The 22,597-nt window shown below is 38.8% G+C and overlaps 1 protein-coding gene across 1 annotated transcript in view; it reads right to left on the minus strand.

Annotated features, from left to right (window-relative positions):
• LOC115631334 (protein dachsous) overlaps positions 1–22,597 on the minus strand; it is a 108,013-nt gene that overhangs the window by 82,617 nt on the left and 2,799 nt on the right. The window lies entirely within an intron of this gene.

Consider the following 22,597-nt stretch of genomic DNA (forward strand, 5'->3'; position numbering starts at 1 on the left):
CCCCTAAACATGTTGAGCGCTAATCGCTTTGGCAACTTTTCACATCGCCTGGCAACAATGTTGCCGCAGTGCGCAACAAATCAATGTTGCTCATGCCAGCCCCAACAACAACTACAATGCGCACAACATTTATGAGCAGCTGAGCCCATGGAGCAGCGCCAGCTGAGGCTCTGAGTCTGAGACTAAGACTGCTGCCGCCTGTCTGCTTGCTGGCCCGGCCCGGCCTGGCCTGGCCTGGCCGTGACTATTTCCTTTCTATGCTGCAACGGTAACTCGGTAATGCCGCAGTGAGAACATGGCAACGAAATGACGACGAATGCTGCGTCGAGGGGGCAGGAGGAGGAGGAGGAGGAGGCGGTCGGGATTGAGATGGAGGCGAAGGCAGGCAGCAGGCAGGCAGGCAGCAAATGCGAGAAATGCAACAAAATTAACATCATCAGACAGAAATAATCTATAATGAACATAAATCTCTTTCAGCGCGCACACAGCAAACATCATGGCAAGCAAGAACAGCTACAGTAACAACAACAACAACAACAACTACAGCAGCAATTGCAGCAACAAGACGAGTGCACCATGTGCTGCCTTGCTGCCTCCTTTGAGGAAGTACAAATTTACGTTTGGTGTTGAAATGAAATGCTAGAACGCTGCAACATCTGCAGCTGCCTGCAAACCACACCCCGCCCCAGCTTAAAGCTCCAGCATAAGTCGAGCGAGCGTGTTAGAGCACTAGTGTGTCTGTGTATGTGTGTGTGTGTGTGTGTGCTTAGAAGTGTATAGGTATGTACGTGCTTGTGTGTGTGTTAAATGTTCCATAAGCACTGTTTGTTGTTATTGTGGCTCGTTGGCTCCACTTCATCATCATCGCTTGTTGTTGTCGCCGACTCTGTTTGAAATATTTTAAAAATGTATGCGTTTCTGATAAATAGAGGAAATGTTTTCAGACGGCAAATTATTAGAAAATATGCACGTTTAATAAGCAACCATTGGAAATTTCTCCACGCTCTCTTGTCTTTAGCTCCGGCTGCTGCAAAATTTATTAAGTTGTCAGCTAGCAAAAATGTTGGCAATGTTGCCGCCATGGCGCGCAGCTTGTCGCCGCTGGTGGCCTGCCTCATTCACTAGCTAGCTGACTAGCTAGCTGGCTGGCTGGCTGGCTGGCTGGCTGGCTGGCTGGCTGACTGGCTGGCTGACTGGCCGTCTGCCCCCTCTGTCTGCCCACTGGTTCAAAGTCAAAGACAGAGCCATTATTTGCGCCATGTTATTTGGCCAACGTCATCGCCATCATCATATTTACGCCTAATTGTGTGCGTTAGTTACCTTTTCACACTTGAAGAAATTAACAATACAAGAATTTTGAATGAAAATAGTTCACAAGTAAGAAAATGTTCTTAATTTTGCTTTCCATTTACCTGCTCTTTAAGCAAGGATTTAAGCTCGTATCTGTTCGTACTCGACTCAAATTATAATTAAAAATTGCTTACTGCCTTTAAACATTATTTTTTTTAAAAACTCTGCCAGATGAATTTTGAAAAGTATTTGTGATTTTGCAAGAATAAAAATTCATCTTCAGAGCTCTCTCATTCTCACTCTGATTGAAAGATTAAGTCAATTGAAAAAAATTATATTCTATTTAGAATCGCACTCTGACTTCATCTTTATTAATCTAATAAGATTGGATTGAATTAAGACTAAAATTGCAGTTCAATTCAACTGCAGCCATATTTCTTAGAGTGTATTTGCCTGAGTCTCACATATGATTTCTGTTGCTTTCCATTCGCTTCTCGGCGTTTAATGAACTTTAAGAAATGTCAACTAGCATGATTTGTTGTTGCTTTGTTTTGTGCGTAACTAATTTGCATTTTTAATTTGTAATATTTCCTTTGCACGTCCAAGCAAGTCTGTGTGGCAGAGAAGAAGAAAAATGAAATAAAATTAGCAGCCTGTGTGCTTGAGCTTTGTGCCATTTCCGACATCAATTCGAAGCTGAATTTATTTGTCAAATGTCTCTGACCATGCTCCTAACATGGCATTAGCTACTGAGCTTTGTTCTTTGCGCTTTTTTCAACTGATTTATGGACCCGAAATGTGAATGAGATGTTATAACCAATGCAGGAAATTACTTTTGAGGCACAAAATGGACAATTTGTAGCAACAGCCAACCACGCCCAAGTTGTATTTTAATGATGCCGCATACATGCTGCTCCATTTGACAAAGCTAATGTCTTTAATTGTTAATATTTGCCCCCTTCTCGGCCACACCTTCCCGGACTCGCACAGTGGAATGGTTATGGAGGATGTCAATGGATCGTTGAGAACAGAGAGCGGCGCTTCACATGTCATTAACTTACTTGGCGCTGCTCATTAAAAACTCAGAATGACACTTGTTGGTGGTCCAAGAAAAACAACTTAAGGCGTTCAGGTTGCAGAAGGTTGCAAGAACAACAACAGCAGCAATATCCTCGAGAAATTAAGCCTGCTTCTGCAATTCTAGGTAGGCAGGCAGGCAGGCAGGCTGCTTGCCTGCATGTAAGCAGATCGCCGGGGGGAAGGGGGGAGACTCAAAAAGTGCCCGCATGCAAAGCGACGACAGCGAGGCCATAAAAGCGTCGCACGCTTCATTATAATGGGGCAAGGCAGCTTTGTACATACTGGCACATACATACAAAACACTCATAGGTATGTGTTTAGGTACGAGCAGTAGAAACGAGTCGTTGAAGCCAGGCAGCAAGTGGGCATGGGAATGCTGTCAATGTCCAATGACCATTGCCTGTACGAGCACCTTTGCCCATTGCCCAGCAACAAAGGAAAATCAAGAAAAGGCGCAGTAGAATGCAAAAATCAATATTTGATTACAGACAGTGCCACTTGCCCAGCACCTCGACTGCAGATGCACATTGGAACCGAATCAAATGGAATTGTACTACGTACTGCGAGTAATGTGTAACTCATAATTATGCGACATGAGTTTGCCGAAAATCATTCATTTAATCCCATTAGGCGAAGTAAATGTAGCCGATGGGTTTAATTATTTAATGAACTCAATATATATATAGAGAGAGAAAAGTTGCAATAATACCGGAAGTTCGACTAATAAGATATTATATTTGTATTAATTTCATATTTATTATTTAAAATTCGTACCATGTTTTATTAAAAAAGAAGATATAATTGAGACAATAATTAATTTTTGGTGAATATTCTGATGTGCGAAGTCTACTAATATAAGTAAAGAGTTTCTTTCTAATCCGTTTAATATTTAAAAGACCGCAATAAATATGTAATACTCGTAAGTATAGTACATGTATTATAACGGCCTTAGATTAAATCTATACGTTTAGGCTTTTCATAGAAGTGCAAGCTACGTTGAGTTTTTAAGGCCGATCAATCTATATAAATGGATAAATATTTCGTAAAGCTATAGCACGAAACAATAAAATAAGCCCATTAGTTGGTTGTATATTATAAAGTGTACAACAATAAGTATTTAGTTTTAGTTTTGTTCATAGTTTCTCACAGAAGAAGAGAAGTAGATAAGCATGCTATGAAAAGGCAGGGAAACGCGGGTCAAAAGCTTTAACTATATACAAGTATGTACATAGCATCAGCTTTAACATCTTGTCCACATCGTGACTAACTTGTAAATAACTTGTAAGTTGATTAAATATCAGAGAACGAAAGCTTAACTGGAACTGAAAGACCAGCTAATCACAAAAACTTTGAAATCATCAAAGGTTTTCTAATTATGCTGCAGAGAGGATGAATGCTTTCCGCATCTTATACCAATGTAGACTGCACACGCAATTGGCCCTTCTAGCCCTCCTTCCGCTCTCTACCCGTTCACAGACCCTGGCTACACCCGCCGAGAGAGCTGCAGAAGTGGAAGCTGTGCACGCTTAATGTGCACTGAGTTGGTTAATTTTAAGCTGATTGCCAACATGAGTGCATTTCAAATAGGTTTGGCTGCCCATGTAATGCCAAAGCGCATCAATGATGACGATATCTGATAATGCCGGAATGCCCCCGGCCCCGGCCCCGGCCCCGGCCCCACTGTGTGTTGAAAGTCTTTGAGTAAATACAAAAGACTTAGGCAACGAACTTGCTGAAGTGTTCCATCTTTGATGCGCGCATTTGAAATATAGAATGTTTGCTAATTTGCGTGATTGCTGGCAATGTTAGTCGCTGCGCTTTGGCCACACAACAGAAATAAATAAAATCGCAACGGAGACAATAAAAGCATGATGCTGCTTCTTCTTCTTCTTCTTAGCACACACACACAAAAAAGACTCCAGAGAGTTCCCACTTTCAATTTCAGCTTGCGTTTCGTTTTCAATGCGTTGTCAGGCATGCGCATTTGTAATGCCCGCCTGTCTTGTTGGATGTTACTGCTGTTGCTGTTGTTGTTGTTGTTGTGGCTATACTGACTGCCTAAAAATAGTGCGGCTTGAGTCACTTAAGATTTTGTATGCTTGCCATGTTGCTGAAACAGCACGCCCAACAACCACAACAGCAAAAGCAACAGCAACAAGCTCTGTTGTCTGCTGCTCATCCCCAGACACCAGCCAAGAGTCTGTCTGTCTGTCTGTCTGTTCCGTCTTGGAACCTTCGCCTCATCTTCTTCTGATTCTGGCGAGCCACGTTGCGGCTTTGAGCTTTTTTAATTGTCGACAATGTTTGCTGCAGTTTTAATGAAATTCATTTGTGCATCGATGTCGATTGCATTGTCGTTGTTGTAGCTGTCACTGTTGCTGCCACAACCTCCTCAACTCGTTTGCGGTTTTACGCTCGCTCTCTTGTCAGGCCACATTGCGACGTGTCCTCCAAATAATTCATTAACACTTTGTCTTGTTAACTTTAATTTGATGCCGGACTCTTGTTTGGATTCAATGTTGCTCTTCTTGTTATTGTTGTGTTCGTGTGTTGTTGTTGTTGTTGTTGTTGTGGTTGTTGTTGCTACAAAACTTGCAACCCATCGCCGCTCATGACAGCCGCCTTTGGCATAACTAATCAAGCACAAATTTTCAAATTTCATTTCAAATTTTCATTGTGACATTGAAGGTTTGAGTTTTTATTTTTGGCAGTTAATACTGAAGCAGAAACTACACACACACACACTCACACACACACACACTCACACACACACACACGCATAAGATCTCTTAATCCACCTCCCATGTGTATAAAATTTCAAACATGCCAACAACGATACACTTTCATGTCCATCAAAAACTGTTGAGAAAGAGACCAAAGAAGTGGAGCTTGAAAGCAAAAGGCCAGCAAGGAGGCAAAGTCAAAAGCTCTTCTGTGGAAGTACTTGGATGAATTTGTGCATTCTCCTGCCCCTTACCCCCCCCCCCCCCCCCCTCGCTCTCATACACTCTCTCTCTCTCTGTCTGTCGCTCGACTATTTGGCCCCGGGCTGTGGCTCTTTTAGAAATTTGATACTTTTTTCCCTTTGGTGTTTAATGAGACGTATGCACAAATTTATGATCTGGTAAGCAGGCGCAGTTTTGTTCAACATGCTCAGCTCACATTTATAAGAATCTGTATGTACGTGTGTTTGTCGGTATGTTATGTTAATGTACAGTTAGAACAATAAAACGTTATGCAAAAGAGTTCTCTTCATCGTCGTCGTCGTCGAAGCAGTCAATCACCAAAGCCAATCAATTGTTTGATGTTTCTGCTCGGACAGTCACTATTATTATTACAGTTAGCTAACAAGCTACAACAACAACAACAACAAGAATACGAACAACAGCAAAATGCAAAACTGCAAGCAAAAATGTCATAAATTTGCTAATAAATACGCCAAGTGGGGAAGAAGAAACAATAATACATATAAAAAGAAGTGGCAAATAAATTTGTTGAAATGAAGCCACAAAAATAAAAAAGAGCAACGATAAACAGCAATAACAACAACCACAATAAGTACAACAACAACGACAACAACTACAACAATTTGGCTGTAAAGTAAACACAACAAATGCGCTGGCAGACGAAAGTGCATAAATAAGAGTTTAAATAAAATCAACCGCAACGGCAGCCACAAATGCAACAACCAAGGCTGTGACTTCAACTTCAGGAGTGACTTTGACCATCTCTGCCACATCGACACTGTCCGTGGCATACAACAGTTACTTTTTTTAATCGTTGCATTGGACGCTTGTGCAAAATTTAACGCGCAATGCACAGCTCTGCCGCCTTCTGCCACATAAACCATATGGAAAGCAGGCAGTGGCAGGCAGAGAGAACGACGCTTCAGCAACTGCCCCGCGTCCAAATTAAAATGTTCTTTCAACTACGAACTTTCGACAATAAATTGAATTGAACAACAAAAGAAACAACACCGGCCAACACACTCAAGGGGCGCACAACAATAAGTGAAGGCGATGCGAGACTAAGCACGGCAGCTTACAGCCAAGACGGCCAAAAGCTGAGGCAGAGGCGGGCAAGCAGATAGACAGAAAGTGCTGGTAGCTGTGATCGGCTTGACTTTATTTTTATACCCTTTAGCCCAATATGTAGCAGGCGGAAAATCAGACAAATTGTTATCTGAATCAGGAGAATCGAATTGATATTGGCAGACAGGACTTGTTTAATTCTTCACAAATTAGTCACATTTTTGTGTGTTTTTAAGCAAAAACTATGGGACACTTTAGTGTCTTTAATGAATATCGCTACATATCGGCACTTAATGAAATATATTTTTATTCATTATGCACATAAATAATAACTCCAGTTATAAATGTTTTAAAATACTGAATACAGAAGAAATGTGCATAGTTAAGGTAAGATAATTTATCTGGCGGTGTTTATTTGCGCGAAGAGAAAATAAGGTTCCCTGCTTCAAGAAACTTCGCGTAGAATCCCATGTTAGTTAGCGAAGTAGGACTATAACTTTCAAAGTAGGGTAGGCAAGTTATTAATAATCATATAATCTGAATAATTAAATATAAATATATATCTTGCTTCTATTAAATCAATAATGGGAAAATGATTAAGATCACTACTTTGAAATCTTTTAAGAAAAGTGTGCTTTTTTAGTGAAAATTCGATGATATATTTGCAATTTTATATTTCATGAGATATCCAAACAATAATGCATATAAAATCATATATGAATACAACATTTTTTCATAGAAACTATAGCTTCAGCAAGATATCCAAACAGCAATATACCCGTAAGTTCTTATGTATGAATACATCAGTTTTAGATGACCAGACTACCACATAATAGCAATAAATCAATTGCCATATGGGCAGAGAGCATTCCATAGTCGCGACCATCCGACCTTAGCGCTCTTGTCTTATATATTTTTTGGAGGGTTAAATGCTGTGGCTGTGGCTGTGGCTGTGGCTATGGCTGTTGGGTGTCCGTACGCGCATGTGCTGGTCAAAGACATTTGTCATGTCATTTGTGCCGCAACGAATGCGGCGTACAGGAAACGACATGCGTGCTAAAGTGTATGTGTGTGTGTGTGTGTGAGTTCGAGGCGTTGCCGCCGATACGGCAAGAAGAATGAGTTTATCGATATCAAGAGATCAGCAGTGCACACACACAGGCAGTCAACTAAAAAGCCTTTTCATTTCATTACAACTTGACGCATACCAAAAACAACAACAACAAAAAAGGGCCAGAGAGAAAAAGCGCTAAAAGGAAAGCAAGCGGGTAACAACAGCAATTCTTGCAGTGTCACAAGTTCGCAAGCTGGCAATATTTGTTCTTTTTGAGGTCGCTGGCGACTGACGATGGCGGCGGCCGTTGCGTTATCGCCTCACAAATTAACAATCAGCGGCAATAAATGTTTGCGTTTGTTTATGGCGACTGGGCGAGATCAGCAAGCCAATGCTTCAGGGCGCGCGCACACACACACACACGCGCAAGAACACACACACACACACTCACAGTCGCACGTGCAGTGTGAACTTACACATGTTGCCAGCACACACACTCACACACTCACACACACATACACACCCCTACATTCGTACTCTTTTATATGGCTTGGTGCGTCTGGCTTATCTTGCGAATGCGCTTCGGCGCTTCGCCTTTTTGTGTTTAACAAATTCAATTAAGCATTTTAATATCTTTCTGACCCAAGTAGGTGTTGCAGATTCGCAAAAAAGAAGGACACTGAAATATTAACTTGATTTAATTTATGAATTTTCGCGACCACGCTTCACAAATCGAAAGACTTAAGCAACAAACTGGCCCTGTGCAAGCCCACAGGAAGTTACCGAAGCACTCACAGCTCACAATTTATGGCACAAAACAATAATATTTATTAAATTTACACCAAAAATTATTACGTGTATATAAAGTTGCGTTTAATTTTCTGTTTCTGTTTCCCCAAATCCAACTGCAACGTTAATTAATGCGCCCGAGTGTGCAACTTTCCACAGTTGGTGGTAAGCTGAAACCCACAGTGGGGCCAAAATGGGTCAAAGTTTGTCAACTTGTGTACAACGCTGGCCGTATTGGTTGTCGGCAGTGCAAAGTGCAGAAAGTAATACACAGAGGTTGTTGTGGGCTGGCGATTTTGCTGAGAACACATTACTGCGTATATTCAGGGTAAATGCAGTGAACATGATTTACAAACAATTTTTTTTGTTAGAGAAAACAAATAGTCATGTGCTTTTTTTTGGATATATTAGCAATTTTTTGTGTTAAGGAAAACAAATCGTCATTTGCATTTTTTGATAAATTAGTAATGTTTTGGATTGATTGTGGCAGCAAGAAATTGTTTGTGGTCTTAAGGAAAACAAATATTCATGTACATTTTTTGATATACTTGTACTATATTAGCAATATATTGGGTTGATTGTGGCTCTATCAGAAGCAACCAGAAGCATATTTTCATAAAACTACAATTAATTACCTTCACATAATTACAAAGTAAAATATTAATCGAAGAAAACTATGTGCCAGATCCATTTTATGTAAAAGCAATGCCTGCCTTGCAGCCTTTTTTTTAGCAAAAATATATTTTAATTTCAATGATCTATTTGAAAATAACTACAAGTAAGTCGACACATTTTAAAAAAGCTTCTTCTGTTCCTTTAATTTGTTTTGATGATGTTAATAGCTAAATAAGATACATAATAAACCTTATCAGTTGAAGTCTATTGGACTAAGATGGTAAATAAGCAATTGCATATTAATATTTATAATTTCAAGCTAGATTTAGGAAGTTAGATTTATAAATGATTGATTGGAAGCGTTCTTAGTGCTATTTGGCGAAAAGAAAGAAATACTTTAGTTGAAAAAATTAAATATTCATTCACCATTCTTTTATTAATTTGTTAAATGCAGCTGAAGAATTAAAATTGAATAGTTGCTATATCTATTTTAGATACAAAAAGAAGTCCTGTGATTGTCATTTGATATTCTCGCAGACCTTTTCTCCTATGAGTTGAGATTATTAGTCGGTATTAAGATATGACCACATACAGCTTATTTGTATTGTTTTCAAAGTTTTACGTTTTATTACATTATTGAAGGGAATTAATATATATTAACTTTTCGCTTTTTAGTTTTCTGAATATTTTTTGAGGTTTACTTTATTTATTTTCTAATTGGTTTTATGTGCTTTGCAATTTAAAAGAGTCTGCTGAAAAGACTTTATTTGCGTCGTTGCCTGTGAATCTGGAATAGTCCAACTTTAACTTAGTTCCTCTTTAAAAAGGACTTGCTTTCATATTTATCCCACCTACGCTTTTCTAGCTTATAATGCTTTTTTATAACATTTATATTGTTTTTTTATGTCGACAGTTGTTTGCTGGCATAAAAATATAATAATAAATAAATATTTAATGCAAAATGATAGCCGTTGCCAATATCAGAGCAAGACACAGATAAATTATTTCATTCATGCAGAATTCAGTTGGCTCTGAGAGTAGCTTGGTTTTCAATACTCGAATACCCTTTGGGCTGCAGTGCCAGCAATAACAACCTGTCAAGGCATATACTTGTCTGGTCTGCCCAGTCTTGACTGTATCCCACCCTGGCAAGTATGTACTGTTTGTTGACTTGCCCCCGGGCCCTGAAGTGCTGCAAATGCTGGCAGCAAATTCCGCTTTGGGGCAAGTTCGAGCTAACGTTCGCATATCGTAAAGGCTTATTGAAATGTTCAAAGCAGTTCTGATTTCTTTTTCGCTTTTTGTGCTCCTTTCTTTTGCAAATTGCAACTGCAAATTATTGGAACATATCAATACTCCACTCGCTTATTTGCTGGGCTTCTTCTTGATATATACATATATGTATATATACATATATAAAGTTTTTTTTTGCAACATTGCGTGCGGCTGCAAATTTTGGCATGCCTGCGTTATTTTGGTTCTGTTTTTTGCTGCTGCTTCTTGTTGCATCAATCAGTAATTTGCTGTTGATGTTGTTGTTGGTGCTGTGTCTGTTGTTATTGCCCTTAATCAATAATTTTGTTGCGTCGCTTGTGCCACAATTGCTGTGGCGGCTCATCAACAACTTACATTGTTGCAGTTTTATGATCGCCGTTCGACTTTTGGCGGCGTCTGTGCCACCACAAACGAACTCAGTGTTTCAGTATTCTTTTTTCTTGTTCATTATTCTTTTGTTTCTGCTGCTTAATATTTAGCTTTGTGCGAAGTATTTCCCCTGTCCCTGTCCGTTTGGTAATATCAGTTTTTAATGGGATTCTGAAGCACAGGAAGCAAAGCGTGATTAAAGTCAAGATTCGCGCTGAGACTATGATAAAGACTATGAAACATGCTCCGATGATTTACAGTTCTACAGCTGCTGTTGATTTTCTTCTTATTCTTTGTGTTGTTGTAGCTATATTTAAGTCGGTGGCTTAGCATTGGCAAATCAACACTCAACTTAGCTAATCGCTGCCATTTTTCAGCAGAAGGTTTTTTGCATAAGTTGTCTAATAATCGACAAGATTCATGAATTATCTGCCTACCACAAGTGGTCGCAGCTGCTGAAGAAAAAATAAAATAAATATATAAATAAATACCAACATAGATCTTTGTCCATGCGAGTCTTTGATCAACAAGCTGCTAACAACTACAACGACAACAACCACAATGGCAACAATAGGCACGGCAATGACTGTTTAAAAATGCAAAAGGCCAAAACATATTTATTCGTATTCTTTTCTCAATCGAGTCTGAGTCCCTCAATATTTTTTGTTCTTCTGAAATTTTCACATATAATTTTGGTATTAAGTTCTTTTCACGCACGACCCAGCCAAGTTATAAAAATGATTGACAATTTAATTTCCAAGCCGCAGAAAAGAAACAACAAATTTACAAACAAACTGCCTTGGTCCCACATTTATAGAAAATACTTTGACTTTAGCGCTCATTGTTGTTGTTGCCGTTGTTCTTTAGAAAATATGCAAATCTATATAGACATGTTAACAGTCGTTCACATCGCATCGATGTGTATGTTCGCCATCATCAGGCCAAATCAGTTTTGAATTTTTGGCTGTCGCTTTTGATGCCCAAACAATGGAGCATTTTTTTCCTTTCGGTCTTCTATATGCTAGTAGCAGCAGACTTAAGAGCAGCAACAACACTTGAACACTATTGTAAAAACGCTTAGGAATCGACAAAAAAAATACGAAAAAACGAGCAAGCGATAGATTATGAATAGCGGCCAACGAAAATGTTGAGCAACCCACACGTTGAATTTTTGTTGAAATGTAATAAATTTCACAGCATCGAGTGGTCAAATTTCAGCGTGTGTCTGAATAGACGACAACAACAACAACAACAATAGCAACAACAATAAGAACAACAAGAGCAATAGTAATAAAACAAAGTTCTCTGCCCTAGCTGGCGGAAGCAGTGAAATCTTTAAACAAATCAGCAAATCAGTTAAAAAGCTTAAATGAACAGCAGCAGCAGCAACAAAAATTCAAAGCCGAGCCCACAAGACGACGACGACAAATAAGTAAAAGGCGTAGATGAGAGAGAGGCGGCTGCTGTTGCTGCTGCTGTGGAAGTCTCGCCTGCCATGGAAAGGCACCAGAAGACCAAAAAAAAAAAGGAGCAGTGGAAATTCAAAGATGCACGTATGCAGATTGCCGGCCATTCGAACTCGGCACTGGCTGCAGGGATACCAAATGCCAGAGACAGCGAGCCTGCCAGTACACTACAAATAGTTTTTTACAATCAAACAGGAATTAATCCAGAACTTAGAAATCGTTACTCAGCTCTAAAGAATGATTTATAAGGGATTTTTAAATATAAATTTGCAAACAAGATGCAATAATTAGAACTTATCTTTATGAAGAGTTATGTAGAGGAAAAGCAGGTTCAATCATCATCAACTCTTAGAAATGTTGTTATTTGCATTTCCTTTTCAAAATTGAGGAACATATAAATAGGAAAAAAAACTCATGAAAATCGCATTCTAAAACATTAAAATAGGCTAGCAATAAAGTACGAGTATAGTATTTAAATGAGAAAAGAAAGCGTGGGAGAAAACATGTTAATTAATTAATTTTTAATTATTCAAATGGTGCCTTAATATATATACATTTTTCTTTTTGAAACTTTTGAACAACAATAACTTAGGACTGCAACTGACAGAATTTCTAATATCCATTGCATTCTATTGAAACGATTCTATCATTTAGAAGAGAAGATATATATTCAAGAATATTCTTTTAAATGTTCACAAACCTTAAAAAACCATAACAAAAATCTCATTTCATCAATGCTCCTATGAACAATTATAGATATTTCGCATAGCTGTGATATACATATAGTGATAAATATATAGAGTAAAACAACTCTCAGTTTACTTAAATTTTCCCCTATTTCCGCTTCAACAAATTGCATTAGGAATTCGAATTCTGCAGCAAAGCCTAAAGAGTTAAATCAAATCAAATATTGTAATTATGTTAGATTTAGAAAATGTTCAACACATAGCTTTAACTTTTTTAAAACAATTATCAACACTTAAATATATTTTCTATTTGTTCTGAAGACAGCAGCTACAGAGAATCAAAGAAAGTGGCTATAAGAAAGAGCATTCAGAGGCGAGTAAAGTGTATTGTCAAACACAATTTAGTTTTCTTTCTCAACTGCAGCATGCAAATAAAAAATGTCAAGAGAGATGTTAGCGCAAGCATTGCAATTTTTTGCCGAGTGTAGGAAAAGCGCGTCGCATGGGCTATGGGATGTGATTGTAGTTGTTGTTTTTGTTGTTGCGGTTGTCCCTGCTGCTGCTGCAGTTGCCTTTTATTTGTCTCTGAAATCTTGTTTGCTTAAAAGTAAAAATAATTAACTAATTAAAATTGTGCCCTCGCTTGTTGTGCTGTAGCTGTAGTTGTTGTTGTTGTTGTTGCTGCTGCTGATGCTATTGTTTTTGTTGTTGTTGTTTTTTTCGTACTCGTGTGTGTGTGTTGACTTTGTGTCACTGGCCTGGCAAACATGCGGCGCTTAAGCCAAATAAGCAGCCTTTTACGACAAAAGCTGCTGCAGCACACATTAGGGCCAAATAAGCTGCCAGCTCTTTTTTCCTTCGGCTGTTGTTGTGGTAAATACTTTAACTGCAACAACAACAACAACAACAGCAGCAGCAGCAGCAAGAGGAATGGGGAGACAGACAACGACTGGGACGACGACGACGACAACGATATGCAAAAGCTATCAACGGTGCATCTCGTGCGGCAGCAGCGGCAACGCTGTCTGCACGCCGCCGCTCAACAGGCCAAGTTTTTAGCTCAAGTCTTTCGTTTGAGAGATTGCCAAAGCTGAAGTTGCTTGTTGTTGTTGTTGCTGCTGCTGCTGCTGTTGCTGTTGCCATTGCTGTTGGCTGTTGCCTGTGGCTGTTTCTGCTTTTTGTGTGTGGCTTCTACTCGCTTGTAAGCTGTTGATATGCTCATTTAGAATCGCACGTTTTTCAGCAGAAGTTGTTAAGAGAACGAGCAAAAAAGAAGCATCAGCAGCGGCACCAACGGGAGGGAAACATTACAGAAGAAAAAAAAAACCTCTGCATTGATTGCTCGTATGCAAATGCAGCCGCACACACACACACACATATCCACCCAACATGTCAGGCACACACAGTCGTAAGAGACACACGCCTTGACCTCCAACACCAATTGGCAAAATGGCAGCTCAGTTTGGCAGCTTTGGCAGCTTTGGCAGCTCTGGCAGCTTTGGCTCTTGTTGTATTTGCAATGACAGACATTGCTCCATCAATCATTACACTTTCAGTTTTTTCATCATTCCCTCAATGTTTTGCTAATAAACTTGGCTAATGGCAGCCTAAGCGTTATTTCGCTTGCCCCTAAGCTCTAAACTTCAATATGCATTAAATGCTAGACGCTGTGCGCGTGTTTTCGTTTTTGCCATAATTTCTGTATTGATTTTTACCGACTGTGACGTCGCAGTCGCCGGCATTTGGCCGTGCTAGCCAAGTTAATGGAAAACGAGATGAGTTAATTGTTTGAGCTCTGCCCCCCCCCCCACACACACACACACATTAGACACCACGGAAGTCAGGTAGCGTAGATACGAGTACACAGACAGGGTGACCATTGCAAGTACTAGTATATTCTTGTTGTTGTTAAACAAAACCAAAATGCTGATTGAAAATGATTTGTGCATAAAGCAATAAGAAAAGCAGCTGCCGAACAATGAAAAGAATAATCAATTATTGTAAATAAAGGAACCATTAACAGCTTTTTAACGCACTTTTCTTTTTAGATTTCTATTAGTTTTCATTGAAGTTTTATTTAACGTTGAAATAAATAGAAGTTGAGCGAAATATATGGATCTTATAAAATACCCAAATGATTAATAATAAAGATAAATAATAAATTAATAAAAAATAAGAATAAGATCGTTTTGGAAAAAAAAGAATTCACATTTTCTTAAATGAAGAAAAAATATTACAAAGATTTATTGCAATTTCAAATCAAAGCATATATAGAATAAATGCTTTTAAAGCGGGTTTTTGATTTTTGAATTTATGTATGCTAAAATTACATATTCACTTTATTCGTTAAATATTCGATTTAAACAATAATTTGTGTTGCTCCTGTAAAAGTTCGAAATTCAATTTCGAACCGATACCGTGCTTCCGATGTTGGTCTATACGTTTTTTTTCTTTCGTTTTTTTTAATTTATGTTAATTAAATCTGCTGCTATTATAAACCCAAGTTAATACATATTAGTTCTTACTCCAATTTCTTTAGAGTAATCTATTAGTATAGATACTTTATATAATCTATAACTTATAAAGTTGTTAAAAAAGAATTAGAATTAACACGACAATTGACAAAAACGGTAAGGGGGATCTACTTGTTGCGGATTATAGTATGGTTGTTTCTCTGTTGTTCTACCAGTTGTACTTTGAATTTCACTTACAGCTTCTAACTAGCCAACGGAATACATCTAATTCTGTTTTTACACGTTCTTTTTTAACACGGTTTGTAAATTACAAATTTTATATATGGTTACACGACTTTATTCCATTTAGCACGATTCATTTGAAATATGATCAATGTCTTCTCTTTACACAGTTTTATTTTTACACGACTTTTTTAGGAACCAATTTTTTTCGATTAATTGTATACTATTAGCAACCTATATAAAATGACTTTGGAACTAATGTACCGTGTAAAAACAGAATTAGATATATATGTATAATAGCTCCAACAAATTTTAGTTAATAACACAAGTATGTTCACTTATATGAAACACTTTACATTTTATATATCCAAATTCTTCCTTAGCTTAAGGTGCAAGGTTTCTCAGGCCTTTTTGCGATCGATAGCTTCCACACTTTCTTTTCAATTAATTGTAAACTATTACCAACCTATATTAAATGACTTTGAGTGAAGGAATTTTTGCAATTTTCTATACAGATTTTGGTCACCCTGATCAGCAGTTGAAAGAAGCTATTTTGCCGAACATACTCGTAACTGAAATTGACGGGCAGGCAAAAGTTTCGTGCCTTAGCTGCTGCTGCTGCTGCTGATGATGATGATGCCGTTGCTGATGCTGAAGCTGAGCCTCAACACTGGATGAGGACGGGTGGTGGCGGGGGACAGTGCGCAACATATTTCGCTTTGGCACAAAGTGCGCGCGTTGTCTTTCACCGCCTGGCCAAGCTGGGCCGAGCTGGGCCGAGCCGGGCCGGGCCGGATAACAACGAGTCGGAGCGCAGACGGAGTGCGCGAAGGAGTGAGAGTCTGAGAGAAGAGAAGAGAAGTGAAGTGACGCGGCGGAGGCAGCAGTTGGAGCAGCGGCTATGCAAATGCAGTAGCCAATGCCCTCAGGTTGTTGTGATGTGTGCGCGCGCGCGAGCTTCGAAGCCGCACAATCCAAAGTCCTGACTCCCCAAACAGACGCACACACACACACACACACACACACAGACAGACACAAATACACTGAATGTGTGCGCGCTTTAATTGCACGTTTAAAGGCAGGCACAGAAGCGGTATTTACTAAATATGGACAAGATCGGGCCACAACAGGCCGCAACTTGGGCCTGCAAACTGAAACACGCGTGTCTGGCCTGTTGTCGCGTTTGGGCCGCAAATTGATGCGCATTTGATGTGTGATGACGCTGACGATGACGCTGACGATGACGCAGTGCTGCTCAGCGCAATGGTATTTGTAGGTTGTAGGTTGGCCACGCATGCGCATGCGCATGCCATGCAAAAATGCTCAGAAAGAAAGCCATCCTTCTGGCCAGCTCCTCACCTCCTCCTGCTCTGCCACCACTAGCGCATTTTCTTTTGCTGCTTTTGATACTTGTGCTTCTTCTTGCCATGCCGCCTGTGCCTATCAGTTAAGGTTTATTGATGTTTTGATTTTGATCAGCGCTTGTGGCCATTTTTGCCGTTGCTGCTGTTGTTGGTGGTTGGCTGTTGCTTGTTTCTTCATGGTGTTTGTTATGGCTGATAGAGTGTTGTTGCCGTTATTGTTGCTGTTGTTGTTGTTGTTGTTGTTGTTGTTGCTCTTCTTGCTTAAAGACAGCGATTATCTCACGATTTTTAACTTTTGAAAATTGTGTCAAAAATTATGTTGTGGGCAACTTAATTAAAATATTTACGAGAGGGTGTTTTTAATGGCAGCTGCCTTGTTGCATACATTAAGCAACAACAATCACAACAACAACTACAAGAGAAGCAAAAACCAAACTAAACATGAGTTGTTGGTTGGAGGCTCCGCTCTCGAGCTATGATATAAAAGACAAGTACGGACAAAAATGAAAGAAAAAAGGCAACCGAAAACCGGCTACTTGGCACTGCGCCATGATTTTCCAACCATTTTGTCTCACACACACACACACACACACACACAGAGACAGAATCACACACATTCCCATAAATATACACGCACATGTGCGATTCCACTGATCAAGTTCCACTGAGAGCAGATAGAAAGAGAGAGAGGGAGAGAGGGAGAGAGCGCGTAAGAATCATAAAACGAATTATCAAATGCTGGCTGAATTTCTGAATGGGCCTGGGCGCTGAATGTTGAGCGCTTTTGGCTGAACAACTGTGAGGTGAGTTTCAACTTTACGCTCTTCCATTCTCACACACACACACACTCTCTAACTCTCTCCCTGCCTCTGCGTAGCTCTCTTGCTGGCTTGTTGTCTGTTGCGGCATTTATGGAATGTGAGCGCACAAAAATGCGTTAAAGGTGTTTATAAAATTAAAATTGTGCAAAACAAGTTGCGTACAACACAAGCAAGCAGCCAGAGATAGAGGGAGAGTCAAGAGAGAGAGGGAGAGAGAGAGAGAGAGCGAGAGCGAACTTGAGAGAGCGCCAGCCAGTTAGAGCGCGTTGGGGAGACATTGACAAGCGGTGCGTAGAGCCAACAAACGACTTGGCAGGCCGTGTTTAGAAAAAAGTGAATTGATGCAAAGACAAAGAAAATTGGTGCACAATGCGAATGCCGACAATTCTTCAAAAAAAAAAAACAACACAAAAAAATGGAATTTCAAAACCAGTTCAATGGTCCGAGTAGTCAACAGCATGGGCACACTTAAATATTAAAGCTGCACTCGGATGATAAGGGCGGGCAGACACCACACGAACATTATAGAGGCTGTGCCTGCTACGACGAGTATTTCTCTTTTCCTTCTATTTTCGTAATTGTGGGAGCCCAAAATTGAGATTTACGTAGATTAGCCAAACAATGCGAAATTACAACAACTGTGGCAGCTATGTTTTGTTGCTGTTGTTGCTATTGCCAATCTGTTGCGCGCTGTCAGTCAGTCAGTCAGTCAGGCATTCAAGCAGTCAGTCAGTCATTCAGTTCCTCTATCCGTTTGTCAGTTGGTGAGTGAGTGAGCCCGAGCGGAGTGCCTCAATTTTATTGCACTTTCCCACATTCTCTCAGCTGTACTGGCGAACATGTAATTGCATGTAATTTAGTGTGTAACAACAACAACAACAACTACTACTACAACAACTATAACTACTATTACAACTATTACAACTACACTGTACATCTAAGATGACAACAACACGCTGCACAAATTATGTTGTCTCATGTAGAATGCAACAGACTTCTTACACTCCGCGCTGCTGTTGTTGTTGTTGCTGTTGTTGTTGTTGTTGTTGTGGGTGTCAGTTCGCTACAAAAACAAATCAAGCATTTGTTGTTATCATTTGCATAATGACTTTTTAATTCTTTGCAGCTCACAAACACACCAGCACCTCCTCAGCAACATACATATACACTCGTAAATGGAAACAGACAGTCTGGCATCATAAGTTGGCGCAAGTTCGTTGCCTAAGTCATTCGTTTGGCATTGTGGCCCAAATTAAAGTGTAATTTGGTCAGCCATTAGATGGTCTCTCTGGCACTGGCGGCATTTGATCGCCTCTAATTAAATAGCATTTCCGCTTGAAAATTATACCACTCTCGGGGCCCGCTAATATACACAAATCTATACACACACACACAGACATAGAGGTACGTAATAGGTGCGGCCTAGATGTGAAGATGTGAATTGCGCGAAGTGGCCAAAAACATAAAAATAATACTTAATAATGAAAAAAGGCGAGCGGCATAAAACAGAGCGGAAAAAGCTCGCCTGCAGAATGGGTAGAGAAGCAAACAGAGTTCGTAGTGTGTGCTTTGGCAGAGTCATCCCATTATACCATCATGACATCGTATGGCATGGCACGGCTGGGAAGAGCACGTGTCGCACACATAATAAATGGTCTACGACTTGAGGCTGAATCAGCGAAGCAGCTTGACAGACAATGGGACTTACAGCCCAAATATCAAATTGACAATGTCTAACAAAATTTGATCGGATAACACCACAACAGTACACCAGCAATAATACTTTTGTAAACAGAAATGCTATGCTTGCACAAATCTCATAATTACAACTAAACAGAAATAAGTAGCTTTAGAAATAAAAGGGAGAAAAGGTCAAGCATTTTGTTAAAGCTTTTACGTTTCCTTGTATACCTTTTAACAACCAAAATTTAACTTCCCAGTTCAATTTGCAAGATCAGTTAATATCTCAGCATTATAAAACTTCATAGTTGACAAATAAATAGCTATAAATTTAACAAGAAACTAATCCCGAGCCAACTCAACCTAGTAAAATGCTATTTAAATAAAGTCTAAAATTTCATTACATTGCTGATAAAACAAATATTCAAACTAATTTAATAAGTCAATACCATTAATTGTTTTCTATAAAAAATTCGAAAGAAGCAATTCTTAAAAGAAAAGCTGAGGATAATAAACTTATTCAATCAAACAAAAGTGACTTTACAATATCTATCGAATTTATAAAAAATATTTACAAAAACTATTGTTAGTGAACTATAAACGCAATCTTAAAATAGATCAACATTTTAAGCTCTAAATAGAATTACATTTATCCCTAACTTTTCTAATTTGTATTTTACTTAAATTCTTGTAAATTGTGAAAAAATCTAATCTAAATAAACATATTTGATAAATGTAAAGGGAATCTAAAAAAAGTAAGAATTATTCTAAAACAATTGATTATACAAATAAAATATCTGAAGAATCACGATTAAAAGAGGAGAGACACACTTGGTGAGACGAACGCTGATTGTTTATATTTGTAATTTATTTAACTGGCAATATATTTTACTTTGTTTACTTTTCTTCTTCTCTTAACTACAATAGTAAATTTTGTCAGGTTTAACTAATTAACGCTTCTAATATACAAATGGATGATGAACCATGCGTGGCGGCACAATTCTACTGCCCTAAACGAAGAAGTCGGCTTATAGCAAGAAATGGACTAGAATCGATGTAGTTGTTTTATATCAGCAGCAGGGCTTCCAGTTTCTTATACATACGTTATATGTATGTGCAGATTGATAAGCATTTGTAAAATATTTGTGTTCTTGTTTCATCTTTTAAATATTTATAATTGAGTTATTCTTTGTTTTTCTAAAATGTCATTGCATTGCTTTTAAAGTTTTTCTTTAAAACTGTTGCCTTCATAAAGTTTATTTCTGTTGCATTAATTTCATAATTAATATTTGCTGATAATTTTGAAAAGTTTTATATTATTTACACACAATATTCTAGTCATATTTTTACATACATACATAATTGTATTTAAATTCAAGAAAGCTCTGCTTTTCTGTTATGATATCAATCATTTATTTACCAACTTTATGTTTTAAATGTATTTATATTCCATTTGTTTTTATTTTTTGTTTCTTAGCTTGTCATCTAAAACGAAATTAAGTTGTTCTAGCATACAATTGTTGTTATTTCGTTAATTTTAGATGGCGTGCCTCTTTTGTGTTCTTTTCTTTAAGGCCAAGAGGGCCAGCAGCAGATACTCTTTCATACATACTCGTAGGTATGTAGGGAGCATGTTCTTCTTGTTGTTGTTGGTGTTGGTGTTGGAGTACGTACAACCGAAATTAAAGTTGCTGTTATGACCGTTGCTGCTGTTGATGAAGCTGCAATTATCCTCATGATTGCGAATTCCATTCGCAGCTGCCCGCCAGGGCGCTGACGCGCTGCCTCCCTGCCTCATCGCTACTCTTCGCAGACTCTTCGCCATTCGCGCACACAATATGCGCTCCAAATAAAACGAACCCAACGTTCTTTCGCGCCAGTAACAGCAGCAGCAGCAGCAACAGGAACAGCAACAGCAACTAGTGCCCCTGGAGTCCATCAATTGCAATGGCAGGCGTTGTTTTTTCAGGGCTTTTGGGGCCGAAACGAAAATTAAACAATGACGAGCAGCTGAGAAATATTTTGTGTTCTCACTCAGTTCTGCGCAGTTATGCGAAAGCAGCGACTCGGCTTTTAGTCAAATTCCAAAACTTTTTATTTTCAAAATATATTTCAATTTGCTTTAGTTTTGTGCCACAAAATATGTTCAGCCCTTGTCTCTGGCCTGGTCAGAGCGCTTCTTATTTCAATTTGTTGTCTTCTTTTATTTTATTTTATTTAATTCGGCATTCCAATTCTGCTTTTGTTTTTTGGTTTATTGTCTTCACGAGACCGCAGATTGGCTTTAATATAAAAAAAAGCAAGGCAGAAGGAAAAACGCTGACTACCTACCAAAGTATATACAAGTATGTATATGCGTGTGTGTGTTGCCGAACTGAATTTAGTTTTTATTTCGACAAGTTTTTAGTGCGGTCCAGGCTGATGTTCTGATGTGCTGATGTGTAGATGTGGTGGCTGCTGCTTTTATGATTATTGAGCCGCTTCAGAACGGGCATTAGCTGCCAATCTCTATCTCTTTCTCAAAACATAAGATTTGTATCATGGCCGAGTTGCGAAACTCATTTCACTTATTCTCTTCTGTTCTTTTTTTATTTTGTCTTTTTTTTTGTATTATTATATTTTTGCGTGAGCCAATTATGCGTTTTGTGTTTTCGTTTGTGGTTTGAAGCCACTTAGGTGGTTGCGGGGACGCATGTCCAGACACAATCCAGACAGACCAAAATATCGTATCTCTGCTCTGCTGTGCTGTGCTTTTCTTTCATTGTAATTATGGAAACGTGACTTTTTGTGATTTCATCAAACATTTCGTTGGCAGAATTGCCGTTGTTATTTCTAGCCATCGGAGCCTTTAATTTGGTGCGTCTCACGTTGTTAGTGGCTGAGATGAGATGGGCTCTGATTTGATTTGATTTGATTTGATTGGATTTGCTGTGATTTGCTGTGATTTGCTTTGATTTGCGGAAATGTCTGAATGTCTGAAATTTCAGTTTTCTTTGAAACTACTATACACGAATTATATTTTGGATCAATCGCGCTACGAGTATTGTCTTAGAGACGCGCTAGTCGACGAGAGCCACACACTCGAGGACAGAAAGCAGCTTCATAAAATGTTTTTATTAGATTTAGTTATAAAATTTTGTGTCGCTTTTTATTTCTTGTCTTATTCCTAACTGAGCGCTGAGTTGAAACTCGTGTTGTTAAATTGCTGGGAAGTTTGAAACATTTTGGATTTGTTGTTATTTTTTTCTTCAGCTTTTTCAACTCTTTTTTTTTTTTTGACTGAAGGCAAGAGGCACAAGAGGTCACATTTATGTACATGTGTGTGTGTGTGTGTGTGGTTGTGTATGGAAAAAATGGGTGATAGCAAAGACCAGAAAGCCG

Source organism: Scaptodrosophila lebanonensis, unplaced genomic scaffold (assembly GCF_003285725.1).
Source record: "Scaptodrosophila lebanonensis strain 11010-0011.00,11010-0021.00 unplaced genomic scaffold, SlebRS2 tig00001412-arrow-pilon, whole genome shotgun sequence".
NCBI classification, from domain to species: Eukaryota; Metazoa; Arthropoda; class Insecta; order Diptera; family Drosophilidae; genus Scaptodrosophila; species Scaptodrosophila lebanonensis.